We start from the raw sequence: 17,162 nt of genomic DNA on the forward strand, positions 1-17,162 counted from the left end.
GGCTCCAAATCTTTAAGGAAAAAACTACTGCTACCAATTCGAAATCATGTGTAGGATAGTTCCATTCATGGTTCTTTAACTGATGAGAGGTATAAGCAACTACCTTACCCTGTTGCATTAACACACACCCCAATCCTTTCTTGGAGACGTCACTGTAAATAACGAAACCACTCATTCCATTTGGTACTGTAAGAATTGGAGCAGTGACCAACTTTTGTTTAAGACTCTGAAAACTATCTTCACAAGCCTTACTCTAAACAAAGGAAGCTCATTTTCTAGTCAAGGGAGTGGTGATGCGAGAAAAATACATCATAAATCATCGATAGTAGCATGCTAACCCAGGAAACTGTGCACCTCACTGACTGTGGTTGGATGAGGCCAACTTGTAACTGCCCCAATCTTTGCGGGTCAACAGATACTCCTTCTTTTGACACCATATGTCCTAAAAAGGACACATGCCTCAACCAAAAGTCACATTTAGAAAATTTAACATATAACTTATTCGCCCTTAAAATAAATGCTTCTCGTGTTCTGTCTCTGTCTTGGAATAAACCAAAATATCATCTATGAAAACTATCACAAAAGTGTCAAGGAATTCCTTGAACACCCTATTCATCAGGTCCATAAATATTTTAGGAGATTTCGTCAAGCCGAATGACATTACGATGAACTCATAATGCCTATACCTCGAATGAAAAGCTATCTTGGGTACATCACTATCCTTTATCCTCAACGGACCGAAGATCAATCTTGGAGAACATTGTAGCTCCTTGCAACTGGTCGAACAAGTCACCAATCCTGGAAAATGGATACTTATTTTTTATAGTCACTTTATTCAATTCCTCGTAGACAATGTAGAGACACAACGATCCATCTTTCTTTTTCACAAAATGTACTAGTGCACCCACGGTGACACTAGGGTGGATGAAACCCTTATTCAACAACTCTTGCAACTAAATCTTAAGCGTTTTCAATTATGCTGATGCCATTCTGTATGGAGCTTTCGAGATAGGAACTATCTCTGGCTCTAACTCGATAGCAAAATCTCTCTCTATGTGGTGGTAAACCTGGGAGATCATCTAGAAAAAAACATCAAGGTAATCTCTTACTATTGGCTTTGAAGTCAAGGAAACCTCAGCCTTTCTAGTGTTAACAACATTGGCCAAGATACTCTAGGCACCTTGGTTAAGCAATCTCTTGGTTTTCATAGCTAAAATTACTTTGGGCAGGACCACGGTCCCAACCCCTTTACACTTAAAGCTAATTTCCATAGGTGGGTTAAAAATCACCTCCTTATGGGAGCAATCTATACTAGCATGATTAGCAACTAGCCAATCCATGCCCAATATCACATCAAAATCACGCATGTTCAAAACTATTAAGGTCACGTCTAACGTATGATTTGCTATTTCTACTTGACACACTTTTATCTTTTCAATAGCTAACATGATTTCTCCCGACAGAGTAGAAACTGATAAAACATATTGTATGAGTTATAATTCTAACATGGCATGTTTTACAAATGCTGAAGATGTGAACGAGTAAGATGAACCAGAGTCAAACAAAATCAATGCATAGTGTCCCAAGATTGGGAGCATACCTGTCACAACAATGCCAGACTTCTCGGCCTCCTACCAAGTGGTGGAATACACTCTACCCTGCTGGTTCTGGCGGCTTGAACCATCTTGATTCGAGCTCGTAGGCTGGCCCCTGTTATCAGGTACATTCCTCTTGGGGCACTTCTCCGACATGTACCCTCTCTGGCCACACTAAAAACAAACTCCAGTATCGATCATACATTGTCCTTATGATGTCTACCACACATCAAAGAGACTGGCTTATCCTTCTTAACAGCTACAGATTGGGAGCCCTATTGCCTCCACTGCTGTGGAGTTCTATCTGTGCTCTGACTCTTTTGTGGAGGCTCTGGAGGCCTTTAATCTGCCTTCTTCTTTTGACTTGAAGAGGATTCCGCTCTTTGTGATCTCATGTTCCCCCCTCCTACAATGGAATCTATTGTAGCTACTATATGCAACATTGTCGCATAACTGATGGGTTCATGGACCAGTACATGACCTCTTAGCTCATCCCTCATACCCCGAATGAATCTCTCTATCCTATCCTCCTATGTGGCCACCAATTTGAGAGCAAAATGAGACAGCTTGGTGAATTCTCGTTCGTACTTCGCCACAGACAAGACCCCTTTCTTTAGATTTATAACTCCGCCTACTTATTATACCTCGTGTCGACAGAAAAGTATAGCTCGTAGAACTACTCCTTAAACTGGTTCCAGGTAACCGACCCTTCGCTGGTGTCAATAAAATTCTCAGCCGACTGCCACCAAATCTCAGCATCATCAGTCAACATAAAATACTGCACACTAAAATTTTTGGTCCTTCGAGCATTTCATATAGCGGAAAATAGTCTCAGTGGAGGACATCCACATCTCTGCCTTCGTGTTGGGTGATATGTTCTAAGACTCGCAGTTTGTAAACTTTAAACATATTTCTATTTACAATAAAGATGTTATTGAGATTATTTCAATAAAGTTGTTATTAAACATATACACTTAGATTCCTAAATCCAATAAACTAACGAACCCATGACTATAACATGAATACTTAAACTTTATGTAGAGATATAAAGAAGGATCAAATTTGAATATATAGCCAAAACAGTCTATAAGTATATGGATAAGGTTGGGTACCTTATCTTGGGGATACTATGGATGCGACTCGCTTTGTATATTGATACAAACGATGTGATCCCAAAGTCGTTCACGTGGAGACATGTGAGTGAAAGCATCCTATGCAAAAGATGTTTGTATAAGTCCTGGCCACAAAATAATTACTTTTCTTTATAATGATCGTTTACTGTCAAAATTGACTATTTCAATTTGATGACCTAAGGTGACTCAATCTCAATCCTGAGCTAACTATGAACTCCTGTTTATTCGGAATTATCCTTTAATATGCATAGGTGAAAGTGACTCATTATTGCCTGCTCGATATGCCTTCCATTTTAAGGGTAAGACTGGATAGATAGCTGGGAACATAGTACTGTAAGACGGAATTCACTCCTACCCATCTTAGGGTTAGCAGATAGGTTGTTCCCTTAAATACTGATTTCTGGTCTTGAACAAAGGAGCTTCGCCCTCTCTATGGCTGAATAGGGACTCAGTTTATTGGTGGAACCATAAACCAATTGTTCATTAGAGGATCAGTGGAGATTTAAAGAGCAAGATGTATTTCAGAGGTAAAATGATAATTTTGACCTAGTTGTAAATACGAATGACCTGTGAAGGATCGACTTACTATTTATGGTTAAATTAAGTGGATATAAATATATCTACAGTGAGGAGAGTGCAACTGCTGAGCTATAGTAGAGTGTCTCGGTATTTAACGAATATTGATTAATTCGATTTAAAGAGTTTAGCCAATTAATCTCAAATCATTAAAGCTCACGATTTGTATATCCATTAGGTCCCTCTACTAGCTTGTAAAAGGATCAAGCCTTAAATAGCGTGTTGAGAGAATTTGAAATGTCCAAATTTGGTTTAGGGTTTGGATTATTATATTCGATATAATTAACATTTAATTAACGAATTAAACGATTTTGGAGAGATGAAAATATTTAAATCCGATTTAAATATTAAATTACATGAATAAGGATCCATGTCTGAATTATGTGTTTTATTAATTTAATATTTGATATTAAATTAATTTTGAATCAATTAAGTAGTTTAATTAATTATATATTTGTTTATTTGTTTAAAATTGATTAAATTATGAATTTTCGAAATTCAAATTTAAGCATAATTTAAATTAAATTAGTTATATCAAAATTTAATTTAAATTAAATAAACAAATAAAGGAACTTAAATTATTTTAAATTACATTTAAAAATGAAAATGGGAGTGGGATTATCCCACATATCCCACTTTCATTACACCTAAATACACCAAACTAGTGCCAAATTAAGTGGCAATTGCTAGTGATTTTCATTTTGCATGTTTTTGTCATATAAAAGGGAAGATTTAATTTGATTAAAGGGGTATGTAAAAACAAAATTCTGAAGAAAAATCTATATTCTCCTCAATATTCTCTCCAGTCCATTTCTCATTCTTAATCTCTCTCAATTTCGATTCTAGTAGAGAAGACTCTTGGGGTGGTCTACTTCAAAGATTGAAGAAAAAACTTAAGGAGATTTGAAGCAATCGAGAGGATTCTTCAATGGTTGTTCACTGAAACCCTATTTCTGTTTTCTTGTAGATCTTGCATGTTTCTTCACTAAAATTAATGTAATTAGAGTGTTTAAGATCCAAATCTCTTCCGCATGTTGAATGTCAACTCCATCATTTCGTAGGGTCCGTCAGCGACCCATCAAAGGTAATTATTAGATTCGAAACAAAGAAAAAACAATATATATATTGCCAAAAAAAATGTTTAATGATTTGTAATAAACGAATTTAATACAAAAAGGTCTTATTATACTGGATCAACTTGTAGACTGTCTTTTATGATTGACAAAAAAAAAAAAAGAGTGTTTCGTCTAAATTTTCTTTCTTGCTCTAGAGTGAGATTTTTTTGTAATGCATACTAAAATAATAAAATAAATTTGCAGTTTCTATATTGTCAAAAAAATTTACTTAAAAGCAATGGGTATGTTCATTAACAGTTTCAGTGGATCATCTTATTTCAACAATTGTAACTTCGTGACTTGAAATATTTGAAGTATTTGGCAAGAAATTAAGAACAAAAACAGAAAATTCTATTTAAGTTTTGGATATTTAAATTTTTTATTAACTGATCATTTTGAAAAAATAAGAGCTGATGAATCAGAGGAATTAAATATACTTTATTTATGGAATATACATATCAATATTCATGGATCATATCATTCATCTCACTTCCAATTCCTGGGCTGTATTTCCTGAAATTCCTCAAGTGTTTAGCTTCAAGGGACAAGTCCTGCACATTCTGATTCTGTGAATGGGTCGGTTGCACCTGTACCAATGGTATCGGTTCTTACTAAGTTTGATTTTAAGCTGCATGCTCTGCCACTGTGCTATGGATCAATTATTATATATTCTCCATCAAGGATGATGTAACAATTTCCCTAATTCGTGTTTCCATGCCTCCTCATCAACTTGAGCCCCTGGTGGGTTCAGATCTATCGGAAAATTATGACTTCCACCAACTCCATCTTTTGCACCCCTGACGCGGAAGGGTCCTAGACTTGTGAATCATGCACTTGGGGGTCCTGAACCCTTCTTTTAACCTTCCTTTATACCTTGAATTTAGGTGCCATGACCTAACATGTACCTAAAGGTTAGCTCTCACTGGGTCCCTTAACATAAAACACGTCTACTAAGGTATTACACCAAACTAAATCTCATGCATAACTACTGAAAACTCTTACTTGTAAAACATACCTGATGACGACGAAGAATCCGTTACTGGGCCACAGGGACTATCTAGACTTACATAGTAAGTCAGCCTTCAGAACCCAAAACATGAGCTCTGATACCAACTGTAACGACTCGACTCCCTAATGTCGAGGTTGATGCCCTAAATCTTGTAAGGTCCCATAGTTTGTAATTGTAATGTACAAACATTTTATTTATGTAATAAAAAATGTGATGTTTTATTTCAAAATTAGTTGCATTAACTACAAACTAATAAGCTAACATCCAGGGTTATCTTGTAGCTTACACATGTATGTAGAGACATACGGGTGGATCAAGTTTAAGTGATAACCTAAATGGTCTGTAGTAGATGGATAAGGTTGGATACCTTATCTTGGTGACACTACGAGTATGACCCGCTTTGTAGATGTTACAAATGTTGAAAAGTGCTATAAATGATCTGATCTTGATCATTCATGTGGAGACATGTGTGCGAGGATATTCTATACAAAGGAGTTTGTATAAAATGAGACCACGAAATGTTTAGTCTCATTATATAACGCCGTTTATAATAGAGACTTACACTTCACCAGGATGACCATAGGTAACATGACCTGAATCCTGAGTGAGTTGTGAACTCTTGCCTATGAGGGCAATCCTTTGATTTGTATGGGTGAGAGTGACTAGATCATCGACTCAACAAGCCTACCATTTTAGGGACTCGTCTGATTAGAGAGCTGAGAACACGACTGCACAAGAAGGAATTCACTCCTTCCCCAATGTCGAGGCAAGTAGATAAATTGCTCCCTTAAGGATTGATTTCGAGACTTGAATGATATGGCGCCACACCCTTTCTTGGCCTGAGAGGGGTTTAGTCATAATTGGACTATGATTTATTCTTCACTAGAGAGATCAGTGGTACTTAAGAAGTTAGATGTAACTACAGGGGCAAAATGATAATTTTGGCCTAGCTGTACTTACGAGCAATCTGTGAAAGGTCATTGTACTCTTGATTAGTTATATCCAATGGACACAAAAATATATCTGTAGTGCGAAGAGTGCAGCTATCGGTCTTTAGTAGAGTGCCTGACAGTTAATGGATGGTGAATAATTTAATTAAAGAGTTTAATTAATTATTCACGTACTGTTAGAGCTTCAAGCTATAAGTCTATGAGGTCCTCTCGGTAGCTCAACGGGAATAAATGAGAATTAGTTTTTAGATTAATTTGGATTATTCAAATTATTTGAGAGAATTAATTATATGTGATATAATTAATTAATTTAATTATATATGATATAATTACTATAATGTATTTGATACATTGTATTAAGTATTTATGAGAGAGGATATATTTGAATATGATTCAAATATTAATTATATGAATTGAATTCATATAGTTGAATTTAATGTAAATGTGATTTATATTAAAAGCCATTTGTGAGAGAGAATTAAAATTATAGATTATATTGTATTTGATGCAATATAAAAACTACATATATATATATATATATAAGTTTATGATTTATTAAAATCAAATTAAAGGGAGGGAAATAACTTCCCTTCCCTTAATTCTCTCCACATCACGTAAGTGGGAGGTTGAGGTTCCTGATATTCTTCTTCTTCCTCCTGTAAAAAAAAAAAAAAAGACACTGAATAGTTCTGTGAAAGACAGAGCAAGCGAACGACTAAGATGGGAGACGGGCGACTTCAAATCTGGCAGCGGCGGACTCGACTCGTTAGACGATTGGCTGACATGCAGACGAACGACGAAGCACGACTGAAGAAGTTAGCAGCTGGGCTGCGAACTCCGATCAATGGTGAGGGATGTTAGCAGCGTGACTAGGGCTTCAGCGGCTGGTGTGTGACGAGAAAACTCAGGGGGGGGGGGGGTTGCACGTGTTCCACGAAGAAGAAATGGAATCACTCTACTTTTTCTTTTTCACACACACAGAATTATCCCTGCACAATAATTCAATAAATTTTAAAACTGAATTATCTCTACACAATAATTCAATTTAACTTCAAAATTCAAAATAACTCCCAAACATTTTAAGATAAATAAATTTAAATTATCTAAAAAAAATTAGGATGTCACATAACCTTTGTGTCCATGAGCTACCTGTGTGCCGTCACCTGGTTGTGTAGCCTAATATTTTCTTTTATCGTTCGAAATCACATGAGACTTGTGTTGGTAGGATTTATAGTAGTTTTCCCCCTTGGGATATGTTATTAAGTTAGGGTGAGAGTGCCTTGTCTTTTAGCACTTCCATTTGTGGTTTGTTCATACCTTGATGACTTCATACTATGAAGTCTAGTTTTCTTTATTATAATCTAATACATTTGCAAAGAAAGAAAAAAAATGGTGTCCAAGAGGTCTTTCAGACTAATAGTTCCTTAACTTATCAAACATTTTTTCACGAACTAATGAAATAAAAAATAAAAAAATTTAGGGGTCTATTAAATATTTTTAAAGTTTAAATCTTGAAATACATAAAATTGAAAGTTCAGAAATCAAATCTTTTAGCGTTCAGATACCATTTAGACATAAACATGAAAATACAACCAACCTATTGTAAAACCAATATAAAATTTTAAAAATTAATCTTTAGTAAAATACGAAAATATCAAATTACTATACGGTAATTTCATATTTTTATAAAAAAGCAAGTCGTCTGAATTAGTAATCATGATATATGAAATGCTCTAAATTATTTTTATTAATATATAATTGAAAATTTTATATTCACATGTAAGAGAAATTTTTTTCTAAAAAAAAAGAGATTAAAGGGAACTAAGGGCATTATTACGGATATAACAATTCAATATTAGAGCTATAATAAGGTTTCAAATATGGGTTTAACCCGACCCATATTTGAAGAGACGTGTGGGCCAAAATATTTGGGCCGGCCTTGAATCAACCAACCTAATTGCTGACTTGTTGTAGGCAACTTTATCGTAAGAAATTTAGATTTTATTATTATTTTGTTTTGAAACTATGAAGTTTAGACTTTTATAATATATAATAATATCAGGGCTTTAATTTCATAGTAATATTTTAAATTTTAATATCAGGGTTTAAACATGGGTTTGTTGGGACCATGCCATTGGGCTACAAAACACCATGTTTGGGGTGTGCAATATGGCCTAGCCCGACCACACTCTGGTTTGTCATGCCTCGATCCACCACACTTGGCCATTGACCTCGATAGAGCACACTAGATTTGAATGTAGCTCAGCGAACCATGGTCAGTGCATACTACCATGCTTAAGCAATCATGTCCTGATAGGCAACTCTTTGGTTCTCCAAGACCTAGGGTTGAGCTCATGTGACCGACTACTTACTGGGTCAATTAGTTGGTCATGCTCAAGGATGACTCAACCCAAGGCTCTTCCCAACATAAAGAGTCAAGACCAAAATCTTAATATAGATAGAAAAATGGGTAAATAATAGGGACTTCAAAATTATTCAAGGAACTTCTTTGGAAGCAATTTGTGGTCGTCTGATCTTACATTTTGTCCAAGATTAAATTATGGCAATTAGATCTTTAACTTTGTTCAAGACTAATTTGTGATTTTCTGATCCTTTAAATTGATTAAGGACAATTTGGAGCCATTCAATTTGCTTGATGGTAAAGTTTATGTGGACTATAAATAAATGATTATTTATTGTTTGCAAAATTGATTCCAAAATCCAAATTAAGTGAATTGTGAGATAAAATAGGGTTTCTAGCCATCGTCGCGCCACTCCTCTGACGGCCAGACGTGGTCGCCCGTCGCCGATCTGTTGGTTTTGGATAAGATCTTGGTATTGGTAAGTACTTAGGATGATAAAAGTTTTCAAGAGTAACTAGATTGACTGTGATTGCTGTGAATTTAGGGTAAAATCCTTAATGTGGTCTATGTTTAATGTGGAGTTCCCAATTGAAGATTGAAGTGGTGTTGGTTCAAGCCATATTTTAGATAAGAATTTATTTGAAACTTTTAAAGTTAATTACGTAATTTGTCCCAAAATACGTGATTAAATTGGTTTTAGTTCTAGGCCTAATTTAAAGACTTTTTAGGTAAAGAGAGGATAAATTTGCTTGAAGAGTAATTGGGCGTGACACTGAGATAACTAATCTTACTACTGGACCTGCCTCTGAACCAGGAAACATAGATAATTTGACAATGTTTGATTTTTACAAATCATATCGAGGAGCATGATATGTTATGTTAATAAAGCAAATTTTAGGAGCATGATGTCATTTGTTTGTGATTGATATGAATATGTGTGAGGTCCTAAGATATGTACTATGTTTTTATATTGTGAATATTTTTTTTATGCTATGATAAATTCCATGTTATGAAAGTGTCGGTTACCCTCCTAACACCATTATATTATACCTCCGTGAAACGAGGGGTCTACAACTACATCATAACTCCGTGATCTGACGAGTTCACAACTATATTACAGCTCCGTAAACCGACAAGTTCACAACTATATTACAACTCCATGAATCGATGGGTTCATAACTATTATGTTACAGCTCTGTGGACCGACGGATTCACACCATAATACAGCTCTGTGTTAGCACGGGCTAAACCGTTTACTAGATGACCACCTAAGAGTGGTTAAAAATTTGTGTGCCCCACTTGCATGTGTGCATTTATTGGACATAAATGCACAACTTGACCTTAGTAGTGAGGTTACATACTGAGTTTTATACTCACAATTTCTTATGTTATATTTTCAGGTAAGGGCAAAAATAAGCTGGTGAACGATAGGAGGAATCCGTGAGCTGTGCCATTGGAGCTTGTTTCCAATGCTTCTGCTCAGTTTTCATGTCTTCTATTTTTTTAAAGTTTTAAGCTAGATCTTGAATGTTAAAACAATTATTTTGAATTTTGAATTTATTGTTTTTCTTTTTTTCTTTTCTTTTTTAACGAATGTTTTTAGGAGACCCTGAGTAATAGATCTTGGTTTGATTTAATTACTCATTTTATAAGTAGCTTCGAGGCTATCATCTTTGTTTTAAATGAAGTTATGCACTATAGGCATATTGTTACCATTTTAAATATGCATTCATGAGATAATGATCCTAATAGAGTCCTTGAAAAGTCGGGCCATTACACATCGACAAAAGTAAGGATGATTGTTTCGTGGAGGCCACCTATTTGCACGTCGTCTATTAGCGTGACGAATATTTCCATTGTCATGATAAGGATGCTAACGAATGATGTTGGCCCGAACGACCCTAATAGGTCGATGGGGACGAGGAACATCAGCAACCTCTAGAAGGTCATGATATTCTAAATGATGAAGTTCCCTGGTGCTTGTGAATAACGTACATCTTTAGATGGGCTTCACTTGCGAATCGGTTGTTTCCATGATTAAGAAGTCTACCAAGAATGATATCATGATAATGTAAAAAATACGATAATTAAAAATGTGAGAAATAAGAAAATTAAGTTCACCTGGATCCAAATTTTAAATGTTATATCAGCATATAAAGCTCTTGAAACAAATACCCAGACACCCACCGAAGCAAGACACATTCTTGCTGGAATCTTTATCACTCTTCAAATTTTCAAATTTTTTCAAACCAAATCCTTCGAAGACCCTCAATCTTGATGGACTCTTTCTTCCCATTTGCTCATATTGAATACCAAGTTTCTTTCTTCCCAACCCTGGCTTCACTTGATCCATCAAAAGAGACTTCATTGTTTGATAGGAAGGATTCCGGTTGGAGGAAAAGACGAGTTCTCAAGAAATGAAGTAGTTATCGTGAGAACACAGAGAGGAATAACGATTGAAAATTTGAAATTAATGGATAATGAGTTATTTATAAGGAAAATTATTACTTACTTGTGACCTTTTTACCATGTGAAATTCTTCAAATATCCTCGTTGGGAACCCACTTTACGAGCGAGCCTCTTACAAAATAAATGATCCTTCACATTCCTTCCCACACGAAGTTTTTTCTCGATTTTTCTCTCATCGTCTCCAAGCGTTTCGATCCACTTTCACCTTCATTTCAACCCTGTCTCCACCATTCCAGTAATCTGAAAGGTATGTTACTTTTGCTTGTCGTTGTCTAATTTTTTAGCCATAGCAAAAGGTGTACAATCGTTCAGTATGTGGGTTAGGGTTCGTTTAGTACATGTATATAGATCGCCAATTATCAAGTAAACAGTCGTGCATTTTTAATACTAAATCTCATAGGTTCGATTGTATAACTTTTAATACCAGATCGTATAGATTTTAATACTCGATCTTATAATATTTGAACTTATAACTTTTAATACCCGATCACATAGCTTTTAATACCCGATCGTACATGTTTGTTAGACTTAAGATGGAAAATTCAGTCTTAATTGCGAAATATTTCCTGCTATCGTATCTTGCTTAGTCCACATTGGTAAGGCGGATGCATTGATAGAAAAAAAGCTAACTAAAACACAAATGGGCATGTTTAGGAAAACATGCTTTGGTCCACTATTGGATGTCGACTTTGTATTCAATGGCCAGCTTGTGCACCATTTTCTTTTAAAAAAGGCCACCAATGAGAATCCAGACGTCTAAGCTTCAACATTATGGGGAAGAAGGTAACATTCACATAAGATGATTTTAATTTGGTTGCTGGGTTGTGGCTGATTGAGGAAAGATTTGAAAGGGATACCAGTAGTGGAAGGCTATAACATCTCATCCTTGTACTGAAGGTCGACAAAAAACCAATTCTCTACAAGTATGTTGAGTCTACATTTGAAAAGTTCAAATTTGCGAACGACGAAGATGGCGTGAAGGTTGCATTGATATTATACATAGAAATGGTGATGATGGGAAAAGACAAGAAAACCTAATTCGATTTGAAGAAACTTGGGATCGTCGATGACACCAAAGTCTATTTATGACTGGTCCTCAGTCATATTTAAATGAACATTGGAAAGTCTAAAGAACATTTTGTGCAGGAAAAGGAGACAATCAAGTCCCAAACATGTCATGGTTTACTGCATAAAAGTGATAGGATGAACAAACAAGCAACAAAAGTAAACAGAATCAACAAACACTCTAATTACATTTAATTTGAGTTCTAAAAGCATGCTTAAATAGAAATTTAAGAAGAGGGTTTCTCAAGAACATACCTTTGATGAATTCTCCTAATTCCAAGCTGTTCTTCACATGATTTTAACTCCAATTCTTCAGGGAACCACCAAGAGATCTTCTCTACTATTCTCAACCTTGAATTTGAGTGGTGGAACTCTAAATTGAAGTGAATCTAGTGAAGGATATCAGAAGGTTTCTGGGTAAGATAATGTTCTTCAGCAGAAAACAATCTTTCCGTCAAAATCTCCTCCAAACTCTGAAATTGAAGAGTTTTATGAACTTTCTTCATGCAAGCACCACTGAACAAAGATTATGCCAGCTATAATTGCATGATTTAAGTGGGAAATGTGTGTGTATAGAGAAGGAACAACTGCCACTTCTCTAAATGTGGGAAGATCCCACCAAAAATGAATTTCCAATTCAATTACTTTAATTAATTCTAAAATTAACTAAAACTTAATTTAATTAATTCACAATTAATTAAATCCAAAATTTTCAAAAAACCAAATTCTCAAATTGATTTGAAATTAAAAATTAATTTGATTTTTAATTAAATGGCAAATATTAAATTAATCACACATCTAATTTTAAACATGAATTGTATTCATATTAATATTCAAATCAATATTTAAATATTATCAACTCTCCAATTTCATTTAATTTCGATAAATTAAACGTTAAATAATTATATCGAATATATTTATGCAAATCCTAATTTTTGAATTTGAGCTTATTCAAATTCAAACCCTAAATTCAATTTGAACATTTTCAAATTTAAATACAATTTGTACAATTTAAATTGATATCATTCCAAATTGACTCAATTCATTAATTCAAGGTGTTTATGTTTTATGAGCTAGTAGAGGGACCTTATGGACCTACAGATCATGAGCTCCAACGACTTAAGATTAATTGGCTAAAACTCTATCAGTATCCGTTAACTATCAAGCCACACCACTATAGCTTGATAGTTGCATTCTCCTCACTGTAGATATATTTGTACCCACTTGTTTAACCATAATCAATAAGTCGATCCTTCATAGGTTGTTTGTAATAACGGTTGGGTCAATATGCTGTTTTACCCCCGATATAACATCTTGCTCCTTAAGTTCCACTGATCCTCTAATGAATAATTGGTTTATGATTCAATCACTAAACTGGATCCCATTCGGGCGAATGAGAGGGTTGGGCCCTTATTCAAGACCTGAATTCAGTACTTAAGAGAACAACCTTTCTCCTATCCCTAAATCGGGTAGGCGTGAATTTCTTTTTGAACTCTATATCCCCAGCTATCTACCCGGTCTTACCTCTGAAATGGGAGACTTATTGAGCCGGCGCTATTGAGCCAACTCTCACCTATGCAAATATAAGGATAATCCCGAATTAACAAGAGTTCATAGTTAGCTCAGGATTAAGATCGAGTTACCTAGGTCATCTAAGCAAAATAGTCAGTCTTAAACAGTAACAACATTATAAAGTAAGAGTGACTAATTTCTTGGTCTGATCTTATGCAAACTCATTGCATAAGACGCCCCCACTTCTCATGTCAATATATAAACGAATTAGAATCACTTCGTTTGTAGTAACTTTAAAACAAATTGTAACAACTACAGAGTGGGCCGCATCCGATAGTGTTACCAGGATAAGGTACCCAACCTAATTCGTATACTATAGAATATTTTGGCTATTTACTCAAACTTGATCCATTTTTATGTCTCCACATAAAGTTCAAGTATTCATATAATAGCCATGGATCTTAGTTTATTAGATTTAGACTTTATAAGTGCAATTTGTAGATTCAATAACAACTTTATTGAAGTAATGTTAAATAACATCTTTATTAATAATAGAACATGTTTAACTTTATAAACTGCGAGTTTTAGGACATACAACCCAACAATACTCCCACTTAGACTAAAACTCCAGTGGATAAATATATACAATGTTGAGTATAATGAGAGAATAAAAACAAAAGTATACATACAATAAAATAGGGCATCAGATACTCATAAATTCTCCCACTTGCCCTAGTTATAACTATCTCGTAGTCCTAGTCCTACTAGGTGACCCTTGAACACTTTAGCTGAGAGAGCCTTCGTAAATGGATCAGCTAAGTTGTCTTGTTTGAGGCTATCTGCTTGACGATCACGTCTCCTCTGTGTATAATCTCTCTAATGAGATGCTATTTCCGCTTGATATGCTTTCCACGTTTATGGCTTCTAGGTTCCTTTGAGTTTGCAACCGCTCCATTGTTATCACAATACAGGGTGAGTGGTAGGTGCATATTTGGAACCACTTCCAAATCAGTCAGGAACTTTCTGAGCCATACTGCTTCTTTGGCTACTTCACTTGTAGTTACATACTTAACTTCCATTGTGGAGTCAGCAATACAACTTTGCTTGATACTTCCCCACACTACTGCTCCTCCATTTAGAGTGAATACTAACCCCAGATTTATTTCCTTTAATCTATATCGGTTAAGAAGTTAGAATCAGTGTATCCAATAAAGATCAGATCCTGAGCACCATACACGAGCATATAATTCCTCGTTCTCTGAAGATATTTGAGGATGTTTTTAACGACAGTCCAATGATTATATCCTGGATTGGACTGAAACCTGCTGACTATTCCAACTGCATAGCATATGTTGCGACGAGTACACAATATGCCGTACATTAAACTCCCTACTACTGATGCATATGGAATTTTTTTCATTACCTCAGCCTCTTGAGGTGTCTTAGAACTTTGTTCCTTATATAGATGAATTCAATGTCTGAAAGGCAATATTCCTTTCTTGGAATTTTGCATTTTATATCTAGACAACATCTTGTCTATATAAGATGCTTGAGATAATGTTAAAGTTCTATTTTTGCGATTTCGAACTATTTGGATCCCAAGAACATACTGTGCTTCTCCCAAAACTTTCATTTGGAATCGCATAGAAGCCATCTCTTGATGTCAGTTAGAAATTCTACTTCATTTCCTATGAGTAGAATATTATAAACATATGGAACTAGAAAAGCGACAATTTTGTTAACGATTTTCTTGTAGACACAAGGTTCGTCAACATTTTGGTCAAAGCCATAAGATTTGATCGCATTGTCAAATCTAATATTCTAGGATTAAGACGCTTGTTTCAACCCATAAATAGATCGATTAAGCTTGTAAATATTTTGCTCTTGACTCTGTTCTATAAACCCTTCTGGTTGAAACATGTAGATACTCTCTTCAAGATAGCCATTTAGGAAGGTTGTTTTGACATCCATTTTCTAGATTTCATAATCATAAAATGAAGCTATGGACAAGAGTATTCTAATAGACTTTAGCAGAGCAACCGGAGAGAAGGTTTCTTCATAGTCTACCCCCTCTCTCTAGGTAAACCCTTTTGCCACAAGCCTAGCTTTATAGGTCTTTGCCTTTCCAGCTTACTCTCATTTTCCCTTGTAGATCCACTTACAAATGATGGGTTTTAACCCTTTTGGTTGATCTACAAGATCCCAGACTGAATTGAAGTACATAGACTCCATTTTAAGGTCCATGGCTTTAATCCACTGTTCTTTATCCACATCTTCCACTGCTTGTTTAAAAGATAATGGATCCTCTAAGCCATCCTCGAGTATGATGACTTGAGTTTCAATTAAACCCATGTACCGATCAGACTGTTGCACAACCGTCCCACTACATCGAGGTACTCTCAACTCTTGAGAAGGACGTGGAGTACCAGTTTCATCAACAACTTTTGTTGATGGACCTGCGTATCTACAACTCTTGTTGATGCATTTGTCGTTTCTCTAGTCATTTCATCTATTACTAGCTGACTGCGAGGTTAGTGATTCTTGGTGTGGCCTTCCTCTAGGAAAGTTGCATTTATTGATACAAATACTTTATCTTCATGAGGATCATAAAAATAACCACCTTTTGTCTCTTTAGGGTAGCTTATAAATAGGCATACTTTTGAACGACGTTCCAGTTTCTTAGGATTTTGCACCAACACATGTGCTGGGCATCCTCATATCCTAAAGTGATGTAAACTACCTTTACGTCCTCTCAAGAGCTCGTAAGATGTTTTAGAAACAATTTTCGAGGGAACCATGTTCAAAATATATACTGCAGTCTGAACTGTATAACCCCAACAAGAATTTGGTAACTGAGCATAATTCATCATGGAATGGACTATGTCTAACAAGGTCCTGTTTCTCCTTTCTGCCACACCATTTTGTTGAGGTGTGCCAGGTACTGTGAGTTGAGACTGAATTCTATATTCTATCAAATAGTCCTGGAATTTTAAGTCAATATACTCACCACCTCGATTTGGTCGTAGTGTTTTAAGCTTTTTACCTATTACGAAAATAAGTATCCAATAAATTTAGCAAATTATGAAAATAAGTATCCAATCAATTTAGCAAAAATAAGTAATCAAAGAATCCTAAGTAAACTACTGATTTAGTTTTTGCAACGATACTTCAGAGATTTAGAGAAACAACCACCGAAGGGTGATCAACTACCCTCCCCTGAATTGAGACAATCTCAGCTAATTACTAATACCGGAATAACTCTTATTTCTATAGCTCTTAGCTGCCATTTTTCGATCAAGGATTCATTAACTAGTTTAATTCATCCCATCCCATAAGTGTGACTCTACCATTTTCGGATCCCAGAGGTATGCTTCA

Source organism: Benincasa hispida, chromosome 2 (assembly GCF_027475165.1).
Source record: "Benincasa hispida cultivar pf3 chromosome 2, pf3_genome.v1.1, whole genome shotgun sequence".
In the NCBI taxonomy this organism is placed as follows: Eukaryota; Viridiplantae; Streptophyta; class Magnoliopsida; order Cucurbitales; family Cucurbitaceae; genus Benincasa; species Benincasa hispida.